Source organism: Ictidomys tridecemlineatus, chromosome 6 (assembly GCF_052094955.1).
Source record: "Ictidomys tridecemlineatus isolate mIctTri1 chromosome 6, mIctTri1.hap1, whole genome shotgun sequence".
NCBI classification, from domain to species: Eukaryota; Metazoa; Chordata; class Mammalia; order Rodentia; family Sciuridae; genus Ictidomys; species Ictidomys tridecemlineatus.
This window is the reverse complement of record NC_135482.1, coordinates 106,585,740-106,611,581: the sequence shown is the minus strand read 5'-3', so window position 1 is coordinate 106,611,581 and position 25,842 is coordinate 106,585,740. Positions and strand designations below refer to the sequence as shown.

General features: G+C 48.1%; 3 long non-coding RNA genes across 5 annotated transcripts in view; 1 reads left to right on the top strand and 2 right to left on the bottom strand.

Moving 5' to 3' along the window:
- The window catches only part of LOC144364970 (uncharacterized), a 79,024-nt gene that overhangs the window by 50,701 nt on the left and 2,481 nt on the right, over positions 1-25,842 (bottom strand). The gene's annotated exons all lie outside the window — the stretch shown is intronic.
- Positions 658-19,816, top strand: LOC144364973 (uncharacterized). The gene is made up of 3 exons (XR_013423192.1): positions 658-16,086; positions 18,013-18,176; positions 19,427-19,816. It is a non-coding gene; the product is annotated as an uncharacterized LOC144364973 (long non-coding RNA).
- LOC144364972 (uncharacterized) lies at positions 19,819-25,754 on the bottom strand. Of its 2 annotated transcripts, XR_013423191.1 has the most exons (3): positions 25,664-25,754; positions 24,431-24,567; positions 19,819-24,272 (listed from the first exon to the last, which is right to left on the bottom strand). It is a non-coding gene; the product is annotated as an uncharacterized LOC144364972 (long non-coding RNA). The 2 variants fall into 2 exon arrangements; XR_013423190.1 differs by lacking the exon at positions 25,664-25,754 and having other exon boundaries at positions 24,431-25,394.

The following is a 25,842-nucleotide window of genomic DNA, read 5'->3' as shown; positions in this document are numbered from 1 at the left end:
TCAAAAATGAGCATTCAGTCAAAAATCCTTCTGATGCCACAGCACAAAGACAGGACCCAGGGGGAAGCCTTCATAAAGTTTTGAAATGATGACCTGGGGTAAAATTGGTCCCAAAAGGATGCTGGTCAGGGGGTCTTCTGAACTCCACAGTCCCTGAGACCAGCTCCAGGGTCGACTTCTTAGGGCTAGGTCTGCGCTCTTCCTGCTGACTTAGAGATAACACCTAATGCATCAGACAAGTAGCTAGGGATAGGAGCAGTCCTTAGAAGACTGGATGGCAATGAATGCCATCACCAAGTGACAATCTCTGGGTTCAAGGAGAGCCTCTTGGTTCAGTGGGCTTTGCAGGGCAATCTCTGTTTCTGCCAAAACTCTCTACCTGAAAACCACAGAGAACACACCTGCAGTTGAACTGAGTTGTTCTTATGGACTTGTTCCAAGAAGGAAGAACCTGCTCCATTGATGTTAGATCCACTTACACACCTGGGCTTGTGCCTGGGGCTGGGAGGGTTAGGAAGGATGGGGCCTTTCTCTGGGTTGGGTATTTTCAGTAAGCAGGATGATGCTACTACAATTGTGTTAATGATTCTTACCTAGAGAGCAAGAGGAACGGAGCAAGGTTCAAGTTGCACTTGTTGAAGAAGCTCCATCATCATTATTAGCTGGGATGGAGAGATGGTTGATGTTTTTGTGATTTGCACAATGACCTTTTTTTTTTTGGTCTGCTTAGACAGATTAGTGTTTTCTTGGTTTCATTTTGTGGTCACAGAGTGACTGTCTCTGATGGTGGGATCCACGAGATTGTCTGTGTCCAACAAAACACAGAATGCCTTGGCCCTAGTGTTCAAGGGAGCGCCTACCAATGCTGAGGCCTAGTTGTGCATGTCAGACTAGTTCTTGAATTTCACACACACACACCAATTCTTAAGTATTGATGGGGGACTCAGAGTAGAGAATGTTATGTTATGATTTTTTTTAGTATTACATATACCACCAGTGTGACTGTGTATAAATCACTTAGCTTCTTTGTTCTCTCTCTCTCTCTCTCTCTCTCTCTCTCTCTCTCTCTCTCTCTCTCTCTGCATATATATATGGATTTGTCAAATGGAAATGAAGCAAGTGATTCTTAGATTGATGCTTTTCTTGGAGTCACTGGAAAACTTAGCCACTGAGAAAATAACTAAGATACTGAAAGCAAGCAGGCAACATTCCTGATCAACTGAAATAAAAGCCCCAAGTACCTCCACATTTTTCTCAGTTTTACACAAGACCTATCTCTTTTTGTTTTGCTTTCATTTCTAGAAAGTTTGGTTATCAGGCTCATAGGACATTAGAAATGCAGGAAGTTGCTGAAGAAAGACTCTTAGAAGCGAGAGTAAGAAGAACAGCATCTTCATAGTAGGATTCATGCTACAACTCGGATGGATCTTGAAAGACGTTATGACAAATAAAAGGAGCCAGACACAAAGGACCACAGAGTGCATGATTCCAGTTCTATAAAAAAGTGCAGGAGAGGCAAATCCTGAGAGGCAAAAGGTAGATTAGTGGCTGCCAGGACTAGTGGAGGGAGGATGTGGAGTAACAATGAATGTGTTAGTCAGCTTTCCATCACTGTAACAAAGTACTTGAGATAATCAACTTATAAGGAAGGAAACTTTATTTTCTCAGAGGCTTCAGTTCATGGTCGCTTGGTCACATTGCTTTGGGCCTGTGGTGAGACAGCACATATTGGCAGGAAGCAGATGGTGAAGCAAATCTGCTCACCTCATGGCAGCTGGGAAGCAAAAGAAGCAAAGACAGGAAGGGGCGATGGTCCCTGTATCCCCTTCAAGGGCACACACCCAGTGACCTAACTTCCTGCCACTAGGTCTCACCTCTTAAGGGTCCTACTGTCTCCCAGTGGAACCACAGACTGGCAGCCAAGTCTTCAACACATGGCCTTTGGGGAATAATTAGACCCCAACCACAATAATGGGTGTGGATTTTTTTTTTTGGAGGTGATGAAAATGTTTGGAATTAGATATTCGATGGTCACACAGCTTTGTACGTATCTAAAACCCACTTTATGTTGAATTTTAGGATATGTGAATTACACCTTAATACAAATATTTTTGAAGAAGAGCCTCAAGGTGTAGCAAGACGGCATCCAGAAGACACTATGGGAAGCTTTCCTCAAAGAGCACAGCCTTCCAGAGGAGCAGGCTCAGCCAGCCTCCTGTGCCACAGCCTCAGCCAAGTGCCCACCGTCCCTGCTGGGCCCCACGCTGGCCTGAGTACTGAGGAATTCAAAGATGACTAACGCACAGTCGGGTCCCTGCACTCTGGGGAGAATAGTGCCCTAGCAATGAGAGCTCTTCCTAATAATGACCCCAAGCAAGTCGGCTTGGAAAGATCACTTTCAAGATGCTTACTTTAAAAAGACAGAGGAGTGGGTCATAAGTCATACATTTGTGAAAAAAAGATTTCAAAATCACCAGCCTTTTAAAGAAATATGAAAACTTCTGGTGCCAGGTTAACAATGTGGAACAGCTCATTTCCCAGAGAAGCCGGGGAATGAGATGGCTTCATGCATCTGTGAAAAGGCAAACATCCCCACAGGCCCCCCGACACCCTCAGAGAGCGACTGAGTCGGAATATTTCAGCCCCCACCCCCGGTTCCCTGGGCATGTGGGAGCTCGTGGTGAACGCTCCAGTTGCATTGACTTGTGTTATTTTTCCAGAAGATTCAATGTGCCTCTTACTGGGGCCTGAGAGCAGCACTGAGCTCAGGTGGCAGGAAAGGGGCTAGATGGGCGGGAATTGTAACTAGGCGTAGCAGAGTGAGGTCTGTTTGGAACTGGCCCCTTTCCCAACTCAAGGGAAGTGTTCGAAAAATGGAAATAGTCCCAAGATGAGACGGGAGTGCAGATGATCCCGCAGCAGCTCTTGCCTCTCTGAGACCCTTGCACTGATAAAGCAACCTCTTCCCAAAGTCCTATTTGCACCCCTGCAACCCTAGGGTTTCCCACCCAAGTGAGGGGCTATGGGAACTAGCAGGACTATTTCAAGGAACGCTGGGTTCCTACCCTCCACAGGCTTCGGGACATAGGGCCTGCATTTTAAAATAGACATTTTGGAGATTTTAAAAACACAATTCAAATTTGTTGCTGGAAAAGGTACCTCTGGGAGGACCGACCACTCCCATGTAAGGTGGCAGCTTTCCATGCGAGTCAGTCAACGCCTGGCGAATCCCAGTGCCTGAAAATGGAGAGAATAGTGCCTGGTGTCCTGAGTTCCTGGAGATCGTGGCCAAGCTGAGTGGGAGTCGAGGAGAACCAAAACGATGGAGCGATGGAGAGCCACTTATTGCACTGGCCGTCGTCCTTCATGGTCTCTGGCAGACGCTGGGCAGGAGCAAGAAGGGCAGGATGAAGGGAACGGAAGTCAGATGCTAGTGTGGCCATTGGTCACGCATTCCCCAGGCCCCAGACACCTTTGTGGGTCACCTTGATTTATGGGGATTTATTGTAAGGATGTGTCTGGAAATTGGGAGCCCCCCAGTGCTCAGCATGCCATAAACAGTGAGGGCAGATTGGCTTCCAGAGCCCAGGACAGGACCCCGGCTCGGCGGCAGCCGGAGGGATCTGGTCATCTCCTAAGCTGCGCAGGAAGATGGAGCTCCTCCATCGCCCAGACGGCCTCTGGCTCCTTTGTCTCTATCTCCACTGAGTGCCCCCTCCCCCCACTGACACGCAGTTTCCTCTTCTTCATGGCTTCTGCTTGCCTGTGGCTCTCTCATGGTGTCTTTTAGCTTCTAGTCACACTACCAGCTGCCTTTGCTCTCACACTCCAACTTCTCGAGAGACTTCGACGAGATCTGTTGTCACCATGGCCCATGTTAGTAGCCACTTTCATGCTAGGCCACCTCTTGGGCCTCTGGCTGGCCCCCCGCTGGCTGAGTTGGCTGTAGCTCAGAAGCAGGATCACACGGGGTGGCTGCTCTTCCAGGCGGGGTGTTGGTGGGACTGTTGGTGGTGATGGGAGTGAGTGGGGGTGCCGGCGAGGCCAGTGTAGGATAAGGGGAGAGCAGGTCTCCTAAGACATGGCCGGCCTAAAGTCTTGTCCCTGCAAGACAAGTTCTGAAGCCCTCTCCGGGTATGGGGCTGCCTTGAACAGATCCCAGATGGGTCTCCACATGGTGTGGGGGAGACAGCCATGCCCACGGTACTCAGATTCTGAGATAAGTTCTCACCATTGGATGCAGTGAATGTCTCTGTCTTTCTCCCTTTTAGCGGCTCTGGAAATGAGAACAAGGAAAGGTGACAGGACAGGTTTGTGGAGTTCTCGCTGGCTGCAGAAAGTGGCCCACCGATGGCTGCCAGCCACGGGGCTCCACTGTGCCCTGTCCACCTGACATCTCAGCTCATCTGAACCTTTCCCTTTCTCACGCTAAGCTTCACCATTCTGGGGCCTGAGGGAGCATTTGGAGCCTCGAACACGATGACGTGTTTGGTGAAAAATGAATGACTGGATGGATGAATGAATGGGCAGGAGCAGCTCACTCCTCGAGGGAGGACTTGGATGCTCGGGCCTGTGGGAACAGAGCCGCTCACCGCTTGACTGGGGTTCATATGGAAGGGCAGGCCCATGCCCTAGCTGTGTGCCTGGTCTTCACCACCCAGGGACTTAGACTGCAGTGCCGGGACTGGAGCACTGAGCACGACCAGAGGGAGACGGAAGAGTCTGGCAGGCGGGGGCTGCATTCCAGAAGCCAGGTTTTGGGGAAGAACTGGTGAAGGCCAGCATCCCGTAGGAGGGGAACACCACCCGCAGCGCCAAGACCCATGTGGGGCACAGGAGCTTAGAGTCAGAGTCCAAGTTGGTGCACAGTTTGGGACAAAAGCCCAAAGCCAGCAGGACCCCAGAGCAGCAAGCCGGGGGCCAGGAGGAGAGGACACTGAGCTGCTGGGAGCTTGGCCTGTGGCTGGAGGTCAGGAGTGATGTCTTGATGGTTTAGACCCCACCTGTCTTAAAGATGCAGCTCTGGAGTCCAACATGCGTTGCCAAGCAGGCCCTTGCGGTCTGAGTCTGTGATGTGGTGTGGGGAGTGGAGGGTCTGGGTGCCCAGAGAAGCCCAGAGGATGGCCCCGTCCGCGCTCATAAGGGTCAGCAGCCCCCACTCCAGGGAGATGGCTCTGGTCTCTCTCCCGACCCTGGAGTGCTGCCCCTTTGGAAGCTGATGTGGCAGGGCCTCATCATCTCAATTTCTTGTCCTGGCAGCTTTGTGACCTCGAGGCCTCCACCAACATCAGGGACTCTGTCTTTCCATTTTCTCTCAAGACTCCCCACAGGTCCCCTGGGATCTTCTCTTGCTTCTCTATGACCCCTTGTGTCACCTCCCTCTGCGGGACCTCAACCCAGTGTGGTGGATCACGAAACTAACTCTGATTCTTGACCCTGATCCAGCCCGATGCCTTCTCGGCTCCTGCCTGGGTGGTGGAGAGCTGCTCAGGGTCACAGGACCTGGTGGACGGAGGCCAGCACAGGATTGCATAGTCCTCAATGTTGCCCACGGGTCCTTCTGTAGGGTCCGGCCAGCTCTCTGTTCTGCTCCCCACGCTAGACGTGGCCAACCTTCCCCCGTCCCCTAAGCCTGCTTCCTACCCACTTGACCCCGCCACCCCAATTCCCAGCCACCTCCCTCCTCTTCTCCAAGGTGAGAGTCAGTTTCCTCATGGGGTGGAGCCTTCTCTCTTGCTGGCCCGGCCCACTTCTGGCCACTTGACAGCTCCTCCTCCCATCATGTGCAGAGGGTTCTTTCTTTTGGGCAAAGCTGATCTCTCCCCATGGCCCCTCCTCCTGCCCCCCTCTTCACAGGGGGCTCTTCCCACTGGGGACTCTCGTGTCTTAACTCTCTCCCTCACCGTCAGCTCTTTCCCCATTGGCATCTCAACGCACGATCCTGGCTCTTTCGGTAGAAATTCCAGCCCGACCCTCTCTCCACCCTCAGTCCTCTGAACCCCGGGCCCACCGCCACTTCTCTTTACGGTCGGTCGGAGCTCTTGAAAGCCTGGTCTGCCTTTCTCGTCAATGTGGCGTCCCCCACCCTTTCGCTTGTCAACCTTCACGATGACATTCATAGTTCCTTCCTGGCCCCAAGAAGGTTCTTAGCGCGTCCTAGAACTGAAATCATTGCTGGCCTCTGTGTCCAGCCCAGTGGACTCTACTTCTCAGACCTCACAAACCTAGAAGCCTCTAAAGGGGAGCCCATTGGCTCTCCACCCCCAGAACACCCTCCTGCTCCACTTCCCTGACGGTGCCGGCTCCTTGCTTCCCTTCTGTCTCTCTAGACGGTCTTTTCCAGTCTCCTTCCTAACATCTGCTTCCTCTGTCACCTCACTGAAAGTCAGGGGTAGGGGAGGGGCCCTCCAGGCTCCAAGACGGATCAACTGTGGTCTCTTTGGTGAAGCGAATTCTTTTTCAAAGGCGCGACTACTGTTGAGATGACTCCCTGTTAGGGTCAGAAACCCAGGTGGCCTTCCTGAGGCCAGGGCTGTGCCACCACCTGTCACCCAGGCTAGGCCCCAAAAGAAACTTCTCCCTCCACCCCCTAAACCTGCTCCTTCCCCCTTTATTTCCTGTCTTGGTAAATACTGTCTTCAACCACCCATCCGGCCCCATCAACCCACACCTGGGCCCCTTGTCATTAGTGATATCTCCTCCTTTACGCCTGCACCCAGCCTTGCCTCTGGCCCTGTCTGCTCTATGGAGCTCCTGCTTATCTTCCTGGCTGCTGCTACCTTGCTCCGGACCCCCAGAATCTCTTGCTACAGCCGCCCACCTCCTCTCCCCCGATGTGCGTTTGTCCACTCTCCGTACAGCTGCCAGAACAGAAGTCTACCCAGGCAGGTGTGCTCATGCCTTTCTCCTGCGTAAAATTCTCCAGGGCTGGGCTTTCCCAACGCCCTCAGAATAAAGTGCCAACTCCTTAGTGGGGTGTCTAAGGCCCTTTCTGATCATGCCCGGTGGTCCTGAGCATGAGGAGTAGGACTCAGACCTGGGTACAAAACTTGGCAGCATTTGGGCTGTGTGTCTCCAAGGAAGTTACTTAACCTCTATGAGCCTCTGTGTTCTCCTGTATATAAAGAGGACAATGTGTCTCCTGGGGTGTGGAGTGTTAAAAGATGTCCTGTCCATGCCACTTTGTTGTTCTGTATGCCCCTTTGCCTCTAGCACAGTGCCTCGCTTGTTGTAGGCATAGAGTGAATGGGACTCACTGCATACACTCGCTGCCAGCCTGTTCCTTGCTGTCTCTTCCTGTCAGCTTTCAGCTCTTACTCTCTGCTCTAGCCATCCTGAGGGGCCCATCCTCCCCAAGAGCCAATGCCCTTCCTGACCTCCACACCAGGTCACAATGTCTGCAGCTCTGCCCCCACTCCCTGTCCCCATGCACCTCTTTGCGGGACTTACACCTCGTCATGGAGGTTCTTCTCGGGAACCGTCTGCGGGAAGTTTCTCCTAAGCACATCAAGCCTGGCTGCTGCTCCTGAGGGTTTCCATGACAGTCCTTCGTGCCCCCACAGGGCGCTCACGTCAAAGTCTCACAAGGACCTTGCTCCCAAGTGTTCTTCCCAAGCACAAGAAATCTCGAGGGGGTAGGGATCATGTCTTATTTATCTTTATATCCCTGGGACTTAGCCTGGCGCCCCGGACATACTAGGCTGTCAATAGCCATTTGTGGGATGAACCGACCCAAACAGGACATTCTCTCCAGGTGGCTTTCAAACTCTTGCTCTCATTGTTTCTTGTTTATTTTTCTTCTCTCGGGAGCAGGGGGTGTCAGCCCATCGTCAGATTGTAAGCTCCCTGAGGGCAGGGCCCCTAGCGGCAATGTGACCTGTGGAATCTGGGAGAGGTGGTGATCAGGTATTGTACCACCATCTCGTTGCCTAGTTCCTGCAAGAAGGGAAATTGAAAGTGAGACGCTGGTCATCATCTACCCTTTGTGGCCATCAAACCCAGTGGCCATGGAGGGTGCTGGGTGAGCTCAGAGGTCCTGTGGATAGTGGGGACCATGGTGGGATGGCGGTTGGGGTAGGAAGCGGAGAAATTTTGGGGAAGGGAGGTGCCAAACAGTTCAAACGTTTCCCTAGAGGAAATGTCCAGTTTCTCACTCTGGCTGGCCAGGAGGATTGTGGACATGGGCCTCAGGGACTGTCGGGCAAAGACGGACCTTTCCCACCGGTCTGGATTTAGGTTCTGTTTTAAAATCATTTTCCAGGCAGATCAGAGAGCCTCTGAGTGTCACTTCCCGTCAGTTTACCTGTGAGCCTGTCTGTTTGCGGCTGGAGGGATCCCCGGGGGATTTCTTTACCTTGCTATCTGGGTTGAGCCTGCTCACCTGCCTCTCTGCCCGGAGGGGCGCTTCCGCATCTGTACCTTCTCCTGGGCATTACGGGGTCTTCACTGCTTTGGATCTCTAGCAGAAGTGGAGACGGATTGCTAGCCTCCCTGTCTGTGGCCCTGCAGGAGGCCAAGCAGGTCACGTCAGGCTGCTTCCTTCCCAAGTACCAGGGATGGCAGGGAGGGGACAAGGACAGGCCACCAGCCTGGTGCCCCCAGCGTCAGGGATTTGTGCCTGAGTTCTCTTTTTAGACATCTTTCTCCATGTCATAGCTTTCAAAGTTTCATTTCTTCTCATTGCTAAGAAATGGGGTCAGGCTGGATGCTCCACCGTGTTTGGGATCTAGAAGGGAGACCTCACTTGGGTAACTGGTCCTAAGACTAACCTCAATGAACATGGCTTTATCTCCCTTCCCAGCACAGGGGGTTTCCAGGGCAGGGATCCAAATGTTTTCTAACCCCACTGGGAGCCAGGCAAATTTGCAAGGGCTCAGCTCTGGGGTGGGTGGCATCTTAGGTGACACACGTCGGCGCTTCTTGCTGGGGAGTTAGGATGTCTGGAAGTGAGGGAGGTTGGAGCCTTTTCTCTGGAGGACACTCATCCACATAGGGTGCCAGAAGTGTGGGCTCACTGGGTGCGAGGGGCCCCCGAGGCAGCTGGTCTTAGGCAGAGCATTTCTTTCAAGGAGTCTGATTCTCACGTGAATGAGGTCTTGCTGTTGGCAGGGACATAAACAGTGAACCAGGGAAGTGCCCGCGAGCTGGCCTGCACCGGGCACCAGGTCCGTGGTGTACCTAGCTCTTCAATAGGCATCGACTCCCTGTCTCACCAGCACACACTTGATCTGACCCCCTCCCCCCGTCTCTTTCTGGGGAAGAGTTTTGCTCAACGTTGTGCAGGGAGATCAAGAGATGAGGCGAATTAGATGAACCCTGGCAAAAATGACTTGGCTTCTTGAGCAGAGCCCTCCGTGGGCTGGGCCAGAGCAGAACAGTTAGCTGAGGGCTGCCTGCCCTGGGGGCACGGACTGCAGCCCCTTGTATTCTTTGTCTTTTCTACCCAGCAGAACACTTGTAGCTGTTGGTGGGTTCTGCAGGTGAACATTCAAGCATTCAGCCAGGACTATGAGCTAATAGGGACTGGGGTATGTATCTGGATGATGAAGGGAGGAGGCCTGAGCCTCAGAGAGACATTGGACAGAACTTTAGCCTGAAACACTTTGGGAATAGCCTGGAACTCGATTGACTAGAGTGGAGAACTGATTTTCCTCCTAGTCATACTGGAAGTGAGGAGAGGGGTGAAGAAGGAGTGGTCCTGAGGCCTGCGGGGTCCTCAGACTGCTCCTCTAAAACTGCGGTTTACAAAGCTTCCTAGTTGGAAACTTTTTTTTTTTTTGAAAGACAGTGGAATTAAAAACGTCAGAGGGAGAGCCTGAAACTGAGATGTGTCCATTCATTCATTCATTCATTCACTCATTTATTTAAATAGTCTGTATAAGCACTTTATCTGTGCTCACCACTTGGCTGGACACCAAAAGAGAAAGGAGTCAGAAGGCATGGCTTCATCCTCTGGAGTTTATGGTTGGGAAATCAAGAGGCCTGGCTAGGAAATGACCAAGCACACCTGCAGCGTGGAAGCGGGGAGGTGGCTAGAGCTTGCTTTCTGTATCTTGGTTTGGATATGGGGCGCCCCATGGGCCTGGATTTTCCTGCAGTGGACTCTCTAATTGCCTTCAAGTTCTGAAACGTCTTATTTAAAACTTCCGAGGAAGGCCTTTGAAAAGATAACTCCCCTTTACCTTAGAAAACAGAATTCACAGACACGATCTCATCTCTTTTGGATGGTTTGGTCCTAATCCAACCCTTCCCTCAGTGTTCAACTTTGTCTAGTTGTTGGTGATTATTTCCTTTGAAAGCACTGGCATTCATTTCTCACTGTGTAAGGTTCTCCCGGGTATGGTACCAAGAAGACGAGAGAACTGCTTTTGTTTAATTAACAAACGAGTTTATATCCAGCTTCTGGTTACTAAGCTTTGGTTTGGTGGCTGAGTGCTGCATGAATATTGTGGCAACTGGTCTCCTTCCCTTCCTGAGAGTGTATTTCTTCCTTTCTCTTAAGGTGTGTTCCATACAAGCAGAATTACTGGGCATAACGTTGAGGTAAGATAGGTCAAAATTCAATAAGATGAGGTGTCAAAAGGATTGGCACTGTCTAGAATGTTGTGGGAGGGCAAGGAAGAGCCCCACAGTCTGGGAGGCCCCAGGGAAAGCTTTATGGAAATGAAATTTAACTGGACCTTGGGGACAGAACAGAGCCTGGGTGAGTTGAGAGAGGAGGCAGTTGCATTATCTAGAAAGGGATAAATTGAACTCTTCAGCGGAGTCAGGTGACATCTTCATGCAATAGATACATATATCATGAGGTTGTGCGTGACACTATATTATCCATCCTACCAGCCCACGCAAGGATTTTGTAGACCTTAGCTTGGGCTCCTCCATATTCTGCAGAAAGCCACAGGACATTTGCTGGTTATGATTGCTTCTTGGATGGTGAGGGTGAATGGCAGAAGAGAAACTTGTACCCTGGCTTTTACTCAGATGACATGAAGGGAGACAGTAGGCCAAGCTTCAGAGGTGGAGGGCAAAGACTGGTTTCATCTCCTTCATGTGCTGGCAAAGGCCCATTTCCGCCCCCTAGAATCTAACACCAGGGAAGAGTGACAAAGCCAGATTTAAAATCCACAATTGGATGTGGGTTCATGGGGACGTCTATTATTCATGAAAAATATCAGGGTTCTTTCCCAAGTTATCAAACCTGGGAACTCTGGAACTGTGGAGTGGGGCAAGGACAAGCTGTCCACTTGGGGCCTAAGATCCTACCAAGTTCCATATCCACTTGAAATGGTGGAGGAGGCATGTTGGAAATTAGTCGCTAAGTCAGTGGTTCAACCATTATGATGTTCACATGTGGGACAGGTTCAAATAAAAGTCACAAGGAGAAGTTAAATTCATTCCTGCAACCAGCAACTACTTCAGAACATGTCTTTTGGCTTAAGACGAGGGATCAAGCAAAACTAGCAATCTCACTCATCCTAGGAATGACAGATATATACTTTTAAGATATAAACAGTGCTAGAAAATAAAGGTGTCCTTGATGCCTGAAAGATAAAACATAGGTAAAATAAGACTGACGAAGGAAACACTGCTCCAAATGCTCCTGTAGAAGGACCACTGGGGGGAAAAATGTGTTCTGGGCCTGTAAGTGACAGGTATGTGGAAGAAAGGAGCCCAGAGTGTGGGATGGACAAATGGTTTGGGTTACCAGGAAGATCGGGCAGGCAAGTGAATTCCCCTATAACTCTGTTTGACCCTTTGGGTCAGGCCATGGACAATAGAAATTTCTGGGAAACTTGGGTCACAGGAACAGAACACTGCTCCAGGTAGCCCAACACAACCCAAGAGAAAGATTTCCATTTCTACAAAAACCAACTGGTTCACTCTACCAACAGTAGGTGCCTTCCTTTGCTTATATTGGACAGGCTGTAGTAAAGTCTGCCTATGGTGCATTCTACTCTCCCCACCAACAATCCTCGACCTCCCACCATTGCCAGGTTAACCGTGATTTCCCAATACAAAAATGAGCCTGCATCCAGGAGTCACCAAAATTGTATGGAGACCATTACTCAAAAAAGGAATTACTGATTTCAGTGAACAAGAATTCACACAGAAGGAAATATCAATTGTGTAAGTGGAATAGGACTTAGTATGCTCATCAGACCCATAAAAAGTCCTTTGGAGTTAAACCTTTACAATGAAAATTTAAAATTAAAAGATGGTTTGGGTTAGTAGAGTGAACCAAAGGCAAATTGGTGAAATGAGAGACAAAAACAGGCATTCTCTTTGAGCACATGGTCTAAAAGACCATGAGATAGAATTATGGAAGGGGAAAGTTGAGATGTGGAGAGCATACCCATAGATTTCGGAACCCATCCACAAGCAGTTTCAGAGAAAAGAAATGAGACAAAAATCCCAATATTAAATAACATGACCAAGTGCCAAGTAGGATGAGTGAGAAAATGCCTATAACAAGTTAGACTGCAATACTGAAGATGAGAAAACGATTAAAAACAAAATTCCCAGATAGAAAGTGAGGGGTTGTGTAAAAAGGAAAAAGGAAAAGAATGACGACTGACTTCTCACTGACAATACTAGATGCAAAAAGGCAATGGAGCTGTCTGCACAATGGAAGACCGCGCACCTGTAATGATCTACCCAGTAAAACTGCCATTCAAATGCATGGGTGAGAAAGGAGTCATTTTAGATGTCATAGACTCAGAGAGTTCACTATGCACTGGCTCCCACTAAGAAAATTACCAGGGCTCCCACTAAGAAAATTACCAGGGGTCACAAAAAGCAAAATAAAAGCAGCAGGTTCAGGAGTTTACTCTTTGCTAATTGCATACACTTCTGCCTTAAAGAGAGCAAAGCCAGGCAGTCTATCTCAATTGGTTCACTGTTGAAGAAGAGTGAACTGATCTGTCACCTCTCCAAGATAAATGGCAGGTACCCATAGTGAAGAGCTCTTAATCTTGAGCTGCCCTTGTGGGTTCATTATATTAAAGTGTGGAATGAGCATGGCGTGTTGACACTGAGTCCTGACTTTTCCCTTTGGCATTTAAAACGGGATGGCTACCTGACTGGGCTTGCCACTATTCTATTAGATTTTTCTGTCCCTTAAATTCTCAAATTTATCTTATCATAAGATAAGACTGGGCTCTGAGATAAGACTGAGGGCAATTATCCCTCTCCCCAGAGCTGATGTTCTGGCTTGCAGTGAACTTATCTCTGTGGATTTTTTTTTTAAATTGGAAGCTGGCAATGGCAGACTTCAACTGCTCTGAACAAGCGGTATATGCTCTGCTGAGCAGAGGGGAGCATGCCCTGGGGCTTCTGGGAACTCTGTCCACTGGCCTAGCATCTTGGGAAAGTGCCAGCCCCGTTGGATGGAGGGGGAATACCCGTCAGGCAGAGGCCCTGACAGTCTTGGGAAGTTATTGCAGGAGGCTGTGGAAGTCTGTGGAGGAATTGCATGGACAAAGCTCTGCTTTGGTAAACCTCGAGGGTAGAAATCAGAGTGAGAGGTGGCTTATGGAGGCGCCTCGAGGTGTTAGAGTCTAAGTCAGGGTACAGTCGGTTCTGCCTGGATCCCTAGACAGGCTCCTCACAGAGGAGGATTTGGAAGCTTTTTAAAAATTCATGTGATTAAAGTAATTCTTACCCCTCAAATTTCTCTCTCCTTCCTACTCTCATGTTTGGGAAAACCAAGTGGGGCTAATGTTCCCCCACACGAGTGTGCACCTCCTTGGTAGCTTCTCCAGTTCTTAGCCATCTTGGTCCTTGTGAGACAGATCTTTGTGGGTCCTCTTTTTTACCTAGTCAGGCACATGTCCCTGGGCTTGTCCCTGGTTCTCCAGGTTAGAAGACCAGCTACCATGCTGAATTATGTTCCAAGGAGCCCCACGAACTTGGCTAATATTTTTTTTAGTCTTTTGATTACAATCATTGTGTAATCAAGAAGGGGGGGAGGGGACCCTCAAAGCCACGATATCCTGTTCCCTGGCTTTTAGGCAGGACCAAATTTAAAGCAGTTTCCTCAGATAACCATCTTCTTGACTTGGCTATAAAAATTTAAAATATCCCCCGAGAATCAGCTACTACAGTGTCTCTTGGAAACACTCTCTTGCATTTCTTGCAGTTGGGCAAGAAAGGTTAAGCTACTCCCCTGCAACCCACTATAATTGAGGGAAAGGACCATCATGAGGGTTCTCTGTGTACCCTTGGAAGACCACTGAATGCACACACGTGGCCTCACTCCATCTTTGCTCATAGATAAGGCAGCCTCTTGGTTCTGGAACCTGCTGTAGAATTTTTATTACACATTGGTGTTGGATTTGGCCCTCACATTTTTATTCGTGCTTCAGACACTATATGCCCATTGGGAAGCCTCTCAGCACAGCATTTCTTCTGAAATGATGGTAAAGTGCCTGCAGGGTGAGGAGTGTAAAAGGGCAGGCTGGGACAGGAAGAGATCATTGTTTAGGGCCACCTTGCAAAACAGATCCTGAGAAGTACCAGCCCACAGGTACGTCCCCTGACCCGCCGGCATGCTTCTCCCACCTGCATGGAGAATGGACCAACCCCAATGGCCATGTTTCTCCATAAATCTCCAGCTAGAGAGGACTTTTCTGCAAACCTGGCTTGAATGAAATATTCAAAGACAGATGATTTCTGCCATAAGCACTCGAGTTCTTTAAGGGGAGGAAGTGGTATTGAAAGCTTGTCTTCTTTCTTTCTCTCATCAAAGAAAACTGATAGGTAGGTAGGGTTGGATACTCTTGAAGCCTAAGACTCTGAGCCCTCAGTGCACAAGCTTTCCTAATACTCTTTCCTTCTTTCTCTTGCTTGCTTGAAGAGTTAGGACAGTCGGTTTCTTGGCTCTGAATGCCAGCTGCAAGGTTCACAATAATAGAATGGAAGATTTGACTGTGAACCACAAAAATTCAGTTTCCCCAAATACCTCATGTTGCAGAGGACAAAATGGAACCCAGGAAAACAGAGGACATTGAGGAGAGAAATAGACCTTAGCCAACCCCCTGCCTCAATTTCTCAGGGGTCTCTATTGTGACTTCCCACCATCCTGGGACTTTGGGTGACATGGGAGAACCTGGACTACAATTTCACATTCCCTTGACTTTGGTTCAGTGATTTCTTTTTTCTTTCTTTCTATAACTCCAAGCTTCCTCTGAAGCCCATAGGCCTAATTATGTACCAGGGTAGCGTGACTTTAAAGAGTGCAAGGTGAACTTAACCCCCCAAGATCCTGTAACTGATGCTTGACTTTCCACCATTAGAGATTCATTCTTTTGTAACTGGGAGGCTGGACCGCCTGTTCCAGAGTTTCCTCCTGAGATACAGATCCACCAAGAGTTGATGGCTAATACACTGGAAGACCTTTTCTCCAAACAGCTGATACCCAACAGGGTGATGGTGGGATGGAGGAGGAGCCAGGCCAGGACCCAGAGATCTGGGAACACATTGAAAAAGGAGGATCGATTTGGTGACATGGGTCCTGTCTCCATTGTAGACATTCAATAAATGTCCCTATAGGCCAGACTAGATTTACAAGGCAGAACATAACCCAGAGGCATTGATGGGACATTCCCCTCACAAGGCCTGAGTAAGTGTTCCCAGTCAGGAGGACAATATGCCCAAGCCCATGTGCCACCAGAGGACACCCAGCCCAGTGTTTTCTGCTAACAGGCATGGAGACTCGGGAAGAGACAGTCCCCTGTGGAGTTTTCATGAATGGGCTGTTCTGGGCAATTTTCGTCTGTGGCTGAAGAAGGCGGGTCCTTTGTACCTAGCCCAACACTGGGGTTTGTGCCCTTACAGAGAAATGGAAGGGTTGGGGTCAGGAACAGAATGACTGTTTCCCCAAGAGACTCGACGGGCTCTGAACACAGGAGAGTGTGCTAGAGACTTGTAGGACCTCACCATCCTATGCACAAGATCCAGCACCCCTGGCAGAACCCCTCTGTGTCCTCCGTGATAATGAGGGACATTATCCACGTGGACAACATCAAGGCAACCTCAAGTTTATTGGATATTCCTAAGGAGAGCCAAAGACAAAGAGTACGACATAATGTGAGTATATATATATATACTGTGGTCCGAAAGGTCTTCTAGAAACCCTTGGGGGAGGGTCTTTACATGGGTAAGGATAGTAAAGGATTGTCTGTCACAAACATGGGTCAAGAAGAGGAACCTCAGATCATTCAATCCCTGCCTGAGATGCTGACAGACAAAAACGGTCCACATAGCTCATAGCCCAATCTCTTTTGCTTCTCACCCACTGAAATTTAGGTTCTGAGTCTACAGGACTGGAAAGTTTCTTCCAAACTCCATCTGGGAAAAGGCAGTGACAAGAATGGTTTCAGGGACTCCAATATCCAACCAGGAGAAGGAAGGGAGTATCCCACTCTTCCTCTTACTGACTCAAAATAAGAGGGGTCAGAAGGAAGAGGGCAAGACTCACTCAGAGCCTTCCAGGCAGAAAGCGTGACTCGAACTTTCCAGGGCCTGGTTTCTGGGCCAGGAAGAAAAGCTAATGATATTTGGTTAATATCAATGTAGCATAGACTATCCTGCAAAGGATAACAATAGATTAGTCAGAAGAAGAAGGAGGAAGAGAAGGAGAAGGAGTAGAGAGAGAGAAAAATGGATAGAGGAAGGAAAAAAGAAAAAAGATCATCTTTGCAGGCTGGAAAAGAGGGCATTCATGCAGGGTTGTCCTGATGTTATTATCCCCCTTCTTCCTCCACTATCCACTTGTAAAAGTGCTGGATCGATCCATCCTTCCTTCCTTCCTTCCTTCCTTCCTTCCTTCCTTCCTTCCTTCCTTCCTTCCTTCCTTCCTTCCTCCTTTCCTTCCTGTGATTAATCCAATATTTGCTCAGGATGCATTAACCAATTCCTGATGTGGATGGATGGCAGATTTGGGCCTGTATAAACTGAATTTTCCAGAAGATTAAAAAAAAAAAAAAGCAATGTCTTCCATACCTGCAAATACATTATGCAACCCAGAGTTCTACCACTGAGAGAAGTCACTAAAGTAGATGTGACAGGCAGAACTGCAGCAAGAATACAGGTTGATAGGTGCCACTTAGGTGAAGCTGCTTGTCTAGATCCATTGCCAGGTTGACAGACACTCTGGCCTCTGGGGATGGGGTGAACTTTTTCTGTGCCTGAGAGTCTTAACAGCAGGCACAATTTTGCTGAGTTAAGTCCATCACTTCCAGCAATAATGCCACGTGTCATAGCTCTCATTTTCTGGAGTCTGTCAATGAGCTGGGTTCTGGGTTTTGGGTTTGGCACTTTACAACAACCTGAAATGGCCGTGTAACCAGGCCTACCTCTTATTGCAGATGGGCATTTGAGGGCTCCGGGAAAATAAATGATGTGCTCAAGGTCACAGAATTGGTGAAATGTCAGAGTTCAGATGTAAAGCTAGGTCTGCCTGGTTCCTGTCCACTTGGTGGCATTAGAAAGACATGAGTGTGACTTGGTTCTTGAGTCCAAATTCTTGAGCCTTTCGGAGCCAATGTTCCTAATCTATAAAATGGGAATAAGAATGCCACCAACCTCTGAGGCTGGTGTGAGGACTCAGTGGGGGTAGTGCGTGGGACATTCAGCACAGTGTCTGGTTTGCAGGAGGTTCTTTGTGTGCAGTCATTATTCTGACGCCACCAGGATCCCTCTGCCTCCAGTGAGGCTGGCCCTGAGTGGGAGGAACCCTGGCCTCCTAGGAGACAGCTTCTAGATTTGCCTGTAGTACTACCATCCCAGAAGAGGGAAGCCCTCGCCTCCGGAAGCCACAGTTGCACTCACATTTAGTGGTAACCTGGTAGATCCAAGAAACAGAAACCACTCTTTTGCTGTGTGATCTTAAAATGTCACCTGATCATTGTGTAGTTTTTCCCATAGAATAAATCAAGCCACTCCTAACCCCCCACCTTATGGATACTTTGGAGTGTTATGTGAGGGTCATAATTGATTGTTGTTTCCCCACAGGTGTATTAAGCCACATGGTGAACTGCTTCTGGAAGGAACACCACCCTGGCCAGCTTCTCCAGCAGCTTGCTGGCAGCCTTGGGGGCGCCGCTGTGGCCCTCATTATGTACTCCTGAGCCACACACAGATTTGAATACATTTTGAAGTCACGAATCACTGGACAGGTAAAAATTCTATTTGTATGGATGTGGCTGATACATGAGTCAAAGAGAAGTGAGTTTTTGGATAATTGGCTGATTTGTGTTATTCATGCAAATATTGACACAGATTATTGGAGCTGATGAGATTATGCTGACTTTCAGCCCAGTAGCCTGAGCTGTCGAAAAAATGCATTGGTTTCCCCTTGAGATCTGCTTCTGGGGAGAAATGGAGAAATCAAATGATGACTATCTCTAATGGCTGTTTGCTTACTGTCTTTGAGGCTGCTAGAGACAAACAAGATTAAAAAACACGCAAGGGTGCGTGCGCGCACACACACACACGCCAAACAGAACAAAACTCCTTTGACCTCTGGAAAGACCAGACAAGAACACTGTAACCAGCATCTCCTAGGACCGTGCTTTCATTCTTCCAAGCAAGAGGAAGGAACTCTGTCCTCTGAGTCTTTGTTTTGGCGACGTGAGTGTGGTCAGAATCATAATTCACACCACGTATAAAATGATAAAACAGAAAGGGGTTGAGGGTCTCGCCTCAGACAAACCCCTTCTTTTCAAGATGGAGGAGGGATATGGGCCCCAGAGAGGTGAGGTGGCTTTTCTAAGTGCATCCAGCATTTCAATGACAGAATTGAAACCAGCACATCTGATGTTAACCTGATCCATCCTGATGTCATATTCTTCCTCCAATGTCAATTTCATGTGAGCTTAGATAAAAGAGATTCTGGGAAGGAAATTTAGCTGTCTTAGGACCTTAGGACACTATGCCCCAGGAACTGTGCTAGATGCCTCCGTTTGATGGCTTCCTTTGTCTTGACAACCCTCTGCCAGTGGAACACCTCTAAGCCATTTGCACATAGAGAGATTGACCACACACTCTTTCTTGCTCTGCTAAATGTCCCCTTCCTCTTACCTTCTTCCTCTCTTGGCCTCCTTTACTCTTTGAACCACCCTTGGATAGACTCACTTGGGAGATTGTGATAAGTTTTCCTTGAGTTGAGGGTAACAGGTGGGTCAGCTCTGATATGCAACTCTGAATACAGAAAGTATGATTTTCAAGGGAGTTGAACAAAGCTCTTCTAGGAATAGAGAGTGTGGTCTCCTGGTTTCAGGTTTCTATTAGATAACACGATGCCACCCACCCAGGCTCTCTTTCAGCACAGCCTTCCAGAAGACAAAGGAACTGAGGGTTTCCACTTGGCCCTCAGTATTTTTTGTGCCAATTAAAAAAAAAAAAAAACCTCTTTATTGCTTTTCAGATCACAATACCTCTTGGTATCACCAAATTCATGCCCTGTTATCCAGCATTTGGAAGTGACCTGTTCTCTGTAAAGACCTCTGGCAAAGTACACCCTGTATCTCCTCGTCTCTCTCAAGAACCTCTGTTTTTGCATTTGAAGGCTGATGGGTGTCAAAATGCCTGTTCAATGGGATTGTGTCCTTTATTTCATGGATCTTCCAGGACATTGAAAGCAGCAGATGTTTTTGCACTTGACATTGGGATAGGAAAAGGAAGGAAGATTAGGTTTCTGCCTTTCATGTGTTCTAGCTTTGGGCCTGAAATCTCATTTTGGTAAGGAATTGACAATATGTATCAAAATGATGCCACTTTTGGGAAACTATCAGTGGAAATAAAAGCTCCATTCACAGGTATGTGCAAAAGAACATTTATTGTTTAGTAGTACTTAGTATCACTTAGAAAAAATAGGAAACTATGAACAACTTTGAAGTTCGTTAATGAAGGATTTTAAAATGTGTGGTTTATCCATATAGTGAGGAATTATATAACTTTTTAAAAATGACTTGGATCTACATGTAATTACCTGGAAGGAGGCTTATACTGCATTGTTTATTGAAGAAAGCAAGTTTCTGAGTAATGTATATAGCATGTTTCTATTTCTACGTAACATATACCAACTGCACACAGAGGTAAAATTTGTCATATATATTTGCATGAGCAAAAAGCAAAAGAACACACAGCAAAATGTTAACATAGAGTTAAGAGGGATTTTTGGGGTAGTATTGGGGATTGAACTCAGGGGCACTCAACCACTGCGCCACATCCCCAGTCTATTTTATTTAGACACAGGGGTCTCACTGAATTGCTTCGCACCTCGCTTTTGCTGAGTCTGGCTTTGAGATTTTGATCTTCCTGCCTCAGCCTCTGGAGCTGCTAGGATTATGTGCATCACTGCACACAGCAGAAAGGGTTTTAATTTAATTTTAAATTTAAAAAAAAACTAAAAAAGTTTAAATTTAAAATAAAATCCTCTGGGAGGAAGAGAAGAGACCAGGTGGTTAAATGCTCTGGAAAGGAAAGAGATGGCATCAATCACAGCTTTGTTTTGTTTGGCCACCTCTGCTTATTGTGCATTTTCAGGTGAGGTTACCCCTGAAAGACCAAAGATCTGCCCCAAACTGGATGTGCATTATGACCCAAGTGATACCAGCACATTGTGCGTTTGGAGAGTTGAGACTACCACAAAACTTCTCATGTGTAAAAGTTCCAGAGGCACCCAAGAACTTTGGTGCTTTGATTAAATAATGCACCCCAAGCCATAGTTGAAGGGAGCTTACCATGCTCTGGTGCAGGCCCTAGAGTCTCTAGGGTTTCCTGTTCATGTCACGAAATACTTCTTGCAGGGCCTACGTGACCATAAGCCACTGATTTGACCTTTAAGAACCAATAATAAGACCCTTGATAATAGAAGTCTATTACAGTACAGATTAGAGTTTGCCATTTGACCAACTCTTCCCAGAAGACAAGTGTCACCAGGGAAGAGATGCATTTTTTTTTTTTTTATCTTTTGAGTCCAGATTGCTGAGCACATGCATGGCCCATAGTCATAGCTATGTAAGGAATCATAGAAACAAATATGTATAGAGATATTGCACTGGGTAGACTGACTAACTTCCAGCTGGCTTTGATTCGAGAGAGATTTTTCCATAAAGAGGCAAACCTTTATGAAATATTTGAAAAGGAGGATAGGAATGTACAACCCCCACCAAGTAGGAAAATCGAATTCTGTTGTGACAGCATTTTAGAATATTTTAGTACCTTTAGGGATCTGCTACTGTATTCCTCTTCCCCCTTCTCCAAAGATGTCTGGGTGCAATCATAGGCCATTGAGAAAAATGGATGCTTTTTTGGGTCCTTCTCACCCTGAGCCAAAGGTAGGTAGCTCGAGTGTTTGACTTTTCAGAAGCATAGAATACCAAGGATTACCCTATGGGTACAGAACTAACAAAATGCCTTCCAAATATTATTAAATAAACAAACTGAATAGTGTCATATGCAGCACAAAGCCACAATGAATTGATTTAATCAGACATTATCAGAGCAAGGAAGAAATAACATTCTGGTTTTAATGGCCAAAAAAAAAAGAAGAAAAAGAAAAATAAACTTAAATTGCTTTGCAGGCACTGGTGGTACTCTTGCAAATTGAATTTTGGAATATAGTTTAAGAAACATTGGGCCTTGGGTTAGGGAGAAATAGGGCTGCAGATGCTTTTGTGCAGGAGAACTACCCAGGTGTGGGGCTGCCTGAAAGCTTAGCCAGGTAGCTGGCTGCTGCAGCCTTGGCGAGGCTCCCATCTGGCCTGGAAGAAACTCAGCACACTGCTGGGTTAGCTGCCAGGAGGTGTGATGGATAACAGCTCTGGCCTGATTCTTGAGGAGGCATGGATTCGCTGCAGTGTGCCGTGGCCATATGTGAGCCCTTGCCACGTGTGAGGAGAGGGAGGAGGAAACCACATGACATGTCTTATATATCTCCCCTCGTTGCAGCAACCACTTTGGAACAGGACCCAGAGACTGCGCCTTCCCAGGCAGCCTGGTCTGCATCCTGACTCTGGGTTACTGGATTTGGGATGACAACAAAGGAAGTTTGGTTGACCCCTAGAGTTGAGCTTTTACAGCACAGGCTTAGTTAGAGGTGAGAGAAATATGGGGTGTCCAGCCTTGGGCAGGTGGTACCCCAGAGGCCTTGCTTTGCCAAATAACTAGTCCAATGGAATCCTTCCAGTGACAGGAAGCACTTCCTCTATGGCATCTTACAGAGCTGGATACCTTTTCCAGTCCCAGTTCTCCCCAAGAACCTAATTCCAGCCTTTGCAGACCAGGTCAACCATCAGTGCAATGTGGCTCTACTTCATGGCTCTCAGGAACCTGCATTTGAGACAGACCTTTCTACAGTGTGTGGGTTCTTGTGGTTTTGGAGAGCACCTTTTGTACTGTAGAGAACTTCTGCCTCTGTCGTTCATTTTATCTTCAAATATACTTAACCACTTGTCCTCAACCAGGACTTTCCATTAGAATTAGGGTCTTTAAAAAGCCTTGATATGCAGACCTCACTAAATTAGTCACGGGGGAGACACCAAAGCATTTTTTTTCCCCTTAAAGCTCCCTAGAGCATTCCACTGTGCAGCCAAGGTTGAGAACAACTGTCTTGTCCCATGAACTTGGTTAACTTCTTGGGAGTCATGCTATGAGGCTATGGGAAACAGGCATCCTGGATGTGGATTCTGATTCTACCCTATGGGCAATTCATTTCTCTCTCTCTCTCTCTCTCTCTCATCTGTTTTATGGCAATAATGATAGTATCTGAAAAAGTTGTTGAAAGGACTACTGAAAAACCCAGATAAATCTGGAAGAGTTCATGGCATGTAGTAAATACTCTTCAAAGTTTAACTTATGAGCCAAGACAAAGCTTAGTGAATGTTAACAAAATATTTGTGCTCTTACCATTAGACGAGTGTTGTTCTAAGCATTTTTGATTTATTGAAGGGCTACTGTATGAAAAATGCCATAAGCAAAATGTACCTCCAGAACTGCTTTATCTGGTAAGTTTTATTGTTCCACAATATCCATGTAACTCAAACCCTGGTGAACTCTCTGTGCCCCTTTATCATCTCATAGGTTTTCTTATCAAAATCTCTTCAAAAGTTCTGTATTTTTCAAAGCAGTGGAGGTAACTAAATTAAGAACTCATTAATAGTTCCTGTCTTTGTTGCCTTGTGTCAAGCCTAGGGTCCATTCCTGAGCTAGGTATATGAGATACCGAGTAAGTTAGTTCTGTGTGGAATGATTCAACTAATTAAAGTAATAAAAAAGTATGATAGCTATTGATGCAAAAGAGATGAAGAAAGACTGGGATCATATAAATGGTGGGTATGGTGAGAAAACACTCCATAAAATTCCTACTATGTGCAGGCATTTTTTATGCATCATAGATTTTCACAGCTCTAGGAGGTAGGTGTTTCAGGTAATCTCTTGTTGTATAACAAATCACCACAGACTCAGTCTCTTAAAGTAATCATGATTTGGCTTGTGAATTTGTAATGAGATGGCTGCACGCAGTGTTCCAAGGTTGCTCAGCAGGGGGGCTGGAGGATCCATTTCTGAGAGAGTTCATTCATGTCTCCTTGGAGGCACTGTGGAACCACTCTCCTGGCCTGGGATCCTCACTCACGGACCCATAAAAATCTCACCATGAAAATACAGCTCTCCATCTCAGCCTCTCCACTCCCCATTCCAAGGGGAGCCGTGTCTGTGCTTGGGGAGAAGCCAAGCCAAGCAAAAGATTTCAACAGAGAACGGAGGAAACACACCCACTGAGGTTCTCATAGCAACATAATCACGCACAGGCAGCAGCCTATTTCGGTGGGAGCTTGTTTCAGCTCCCCTCCTCCCTGGTTAGTCACAGAATGGATGCACAAGCAGAAGGAGTGTGAGGTGGGGGCAGAGTGTTGAACTGAAAGTCGGGAGGCTGGAGAGCTGGTCTCAGATGCTCGGTCCTCTTGCTAAAGGACCAGACAAAGTCCTCTCTGTTCTCAGGACCCTTATCTGTCACTGGACCAATGAGCTGTGGGGATCCTTCCTTTTCGGGTTTTCTTTGATTTTACAAGTACTGAGATGTTTTTGGTAGGGTGTCTCCCAGGATCTTTAATATCCAAGAAGATGCTTAGAGAAACTGAGGTTAGGGCAAAAAAAAAAAAAATAGACTCACTGCATTTCTTCCCCTACTGCTTCCGCATGATGTCAGAGTGTAGAAGGAAAGAGAATGACCAGGTGTGTTGCTAAGAACTCTAATCCAGGTCTGTGGTCTGAGGAAGGAAAAGGTTAAGGAGGTTAAATTCATTCATTTCAATTTACTCGTTCACACACACACACACACACACACACACTCACACACACACTATACTCCCATTAACTTCAAGTCTGTGTGTGTTCATCCTTCTCATTCTTCATCCTTACTTCTCACCTCCACTTATTGCTTTGTCTTCTCTCCTTGCCTGAGGACCAGGTGATGCGAGTATCTTTACTGCCCAGCATGGCCCTAGCCCTTTTACTTCAATGGACCTTGAGGTTAGTTGAGGACAGTCAGGCTTACACTTCTGGCTATCAAAGGTGATGATAAAAGTAAATTTAGGGCATTCAGAGCAGATCTCCCCAAATGAAGACACCCATGAAGAGAAGAGAGCCAGGATGCTGGCGGTGGTCTTTGAGCTCCCTGCCCTTGACCTGTGGGCTGAAAGCTTCAAAGTGAGGCTGTCTTTCAAGGAGTCAGCCTGAGTGTCCTGTTGCAACTGAGGGGAAGAATGGGTCCCCCTCCCCCATTGTTCTGTTTCCAACCGCCTGACAGATGGCCAGTAAGACAAGAGAAAAAGAAGCTCTCAAAGTGAAGACAGGAATGCATTGTATAAAAATTCACACCCCCTGCTGCCGCCCAAACTCCCTTAAAAAAGGATCAAGAGAATCCTAATGGGTACGTGACATCCTCCCTCTCTGCCATAAAAGGGACTTCAAAATCTGGTGATGGTGGGGGATGGGTGAGGAGAAAGAAGAGAAATGTGTGGGCAGGGGGCTGCCAGAGAAGACTGGGGTAGGGGGAGCATGACAGCAGGCTCTTGCCTTTGATTCTCTTCCACCCTCTTTCCCAAACCACTTATGACTGCCACCTTCATTCAACCCTGCCTGCCCCAGAGGGTCTAGGAGCCCCAAGTGCCTTGGACAGGGAGAGTGGGAGAGAAGGCTAGGTAATGACACCAAGCTGAGCGCCAGTGTTGAAGGAGTTAAGGACCCTCCCCCATCCAGACACCCACTCCTTCGTTCCCCGAACCGTAATTAGCTAAGGAAGCATCCAGGAATTGGCAGAGTAGCACGAGTGTTGGGGGTGGGGTGGGGTGGGGTGCGGGCGAGGTAACTGTGGCCCCGTCTTGCCCGGAGCTTGACCTCAGTGGGAGGACGCGAGCCGAGTCTGAGAACCTGCCAGAGCCCTGCTCCGGGGAGCTTGCTTTCTCTGAGCCTCGCGCGCGGCCCTGCAGCGTCCGCGCAGCCCTGGCCCCCGCGCAAGTTGTGCGCAGCGCCCAGGAGTGGAGGCGGCGGAGAGACCCTGGGAGCCTGGGGAGGGGGCGGGCCCGGGGGCGCTGGGGGCCCTCGATCTGCGCCCAGCAGCCGCCTGCTCCACCGAACCTCCTCCCCCGCCCCCACTCACCCCGCTCAGCCCCTGGGAGAGACGCGCAGGAAGCGTGTGGCTTCGCCCAGCCGATCGACAGAAGTTGAGAGGAGTTGGTGGCTGCCTCCGGCCGGCCGGACTTTGCCAGCAGCCGGGAGAGGAGCCGCCGCCGCCGCCGCGGAGCCTTCGGGGCTGCCTCCCTCCTGCCGAGCCCGCAG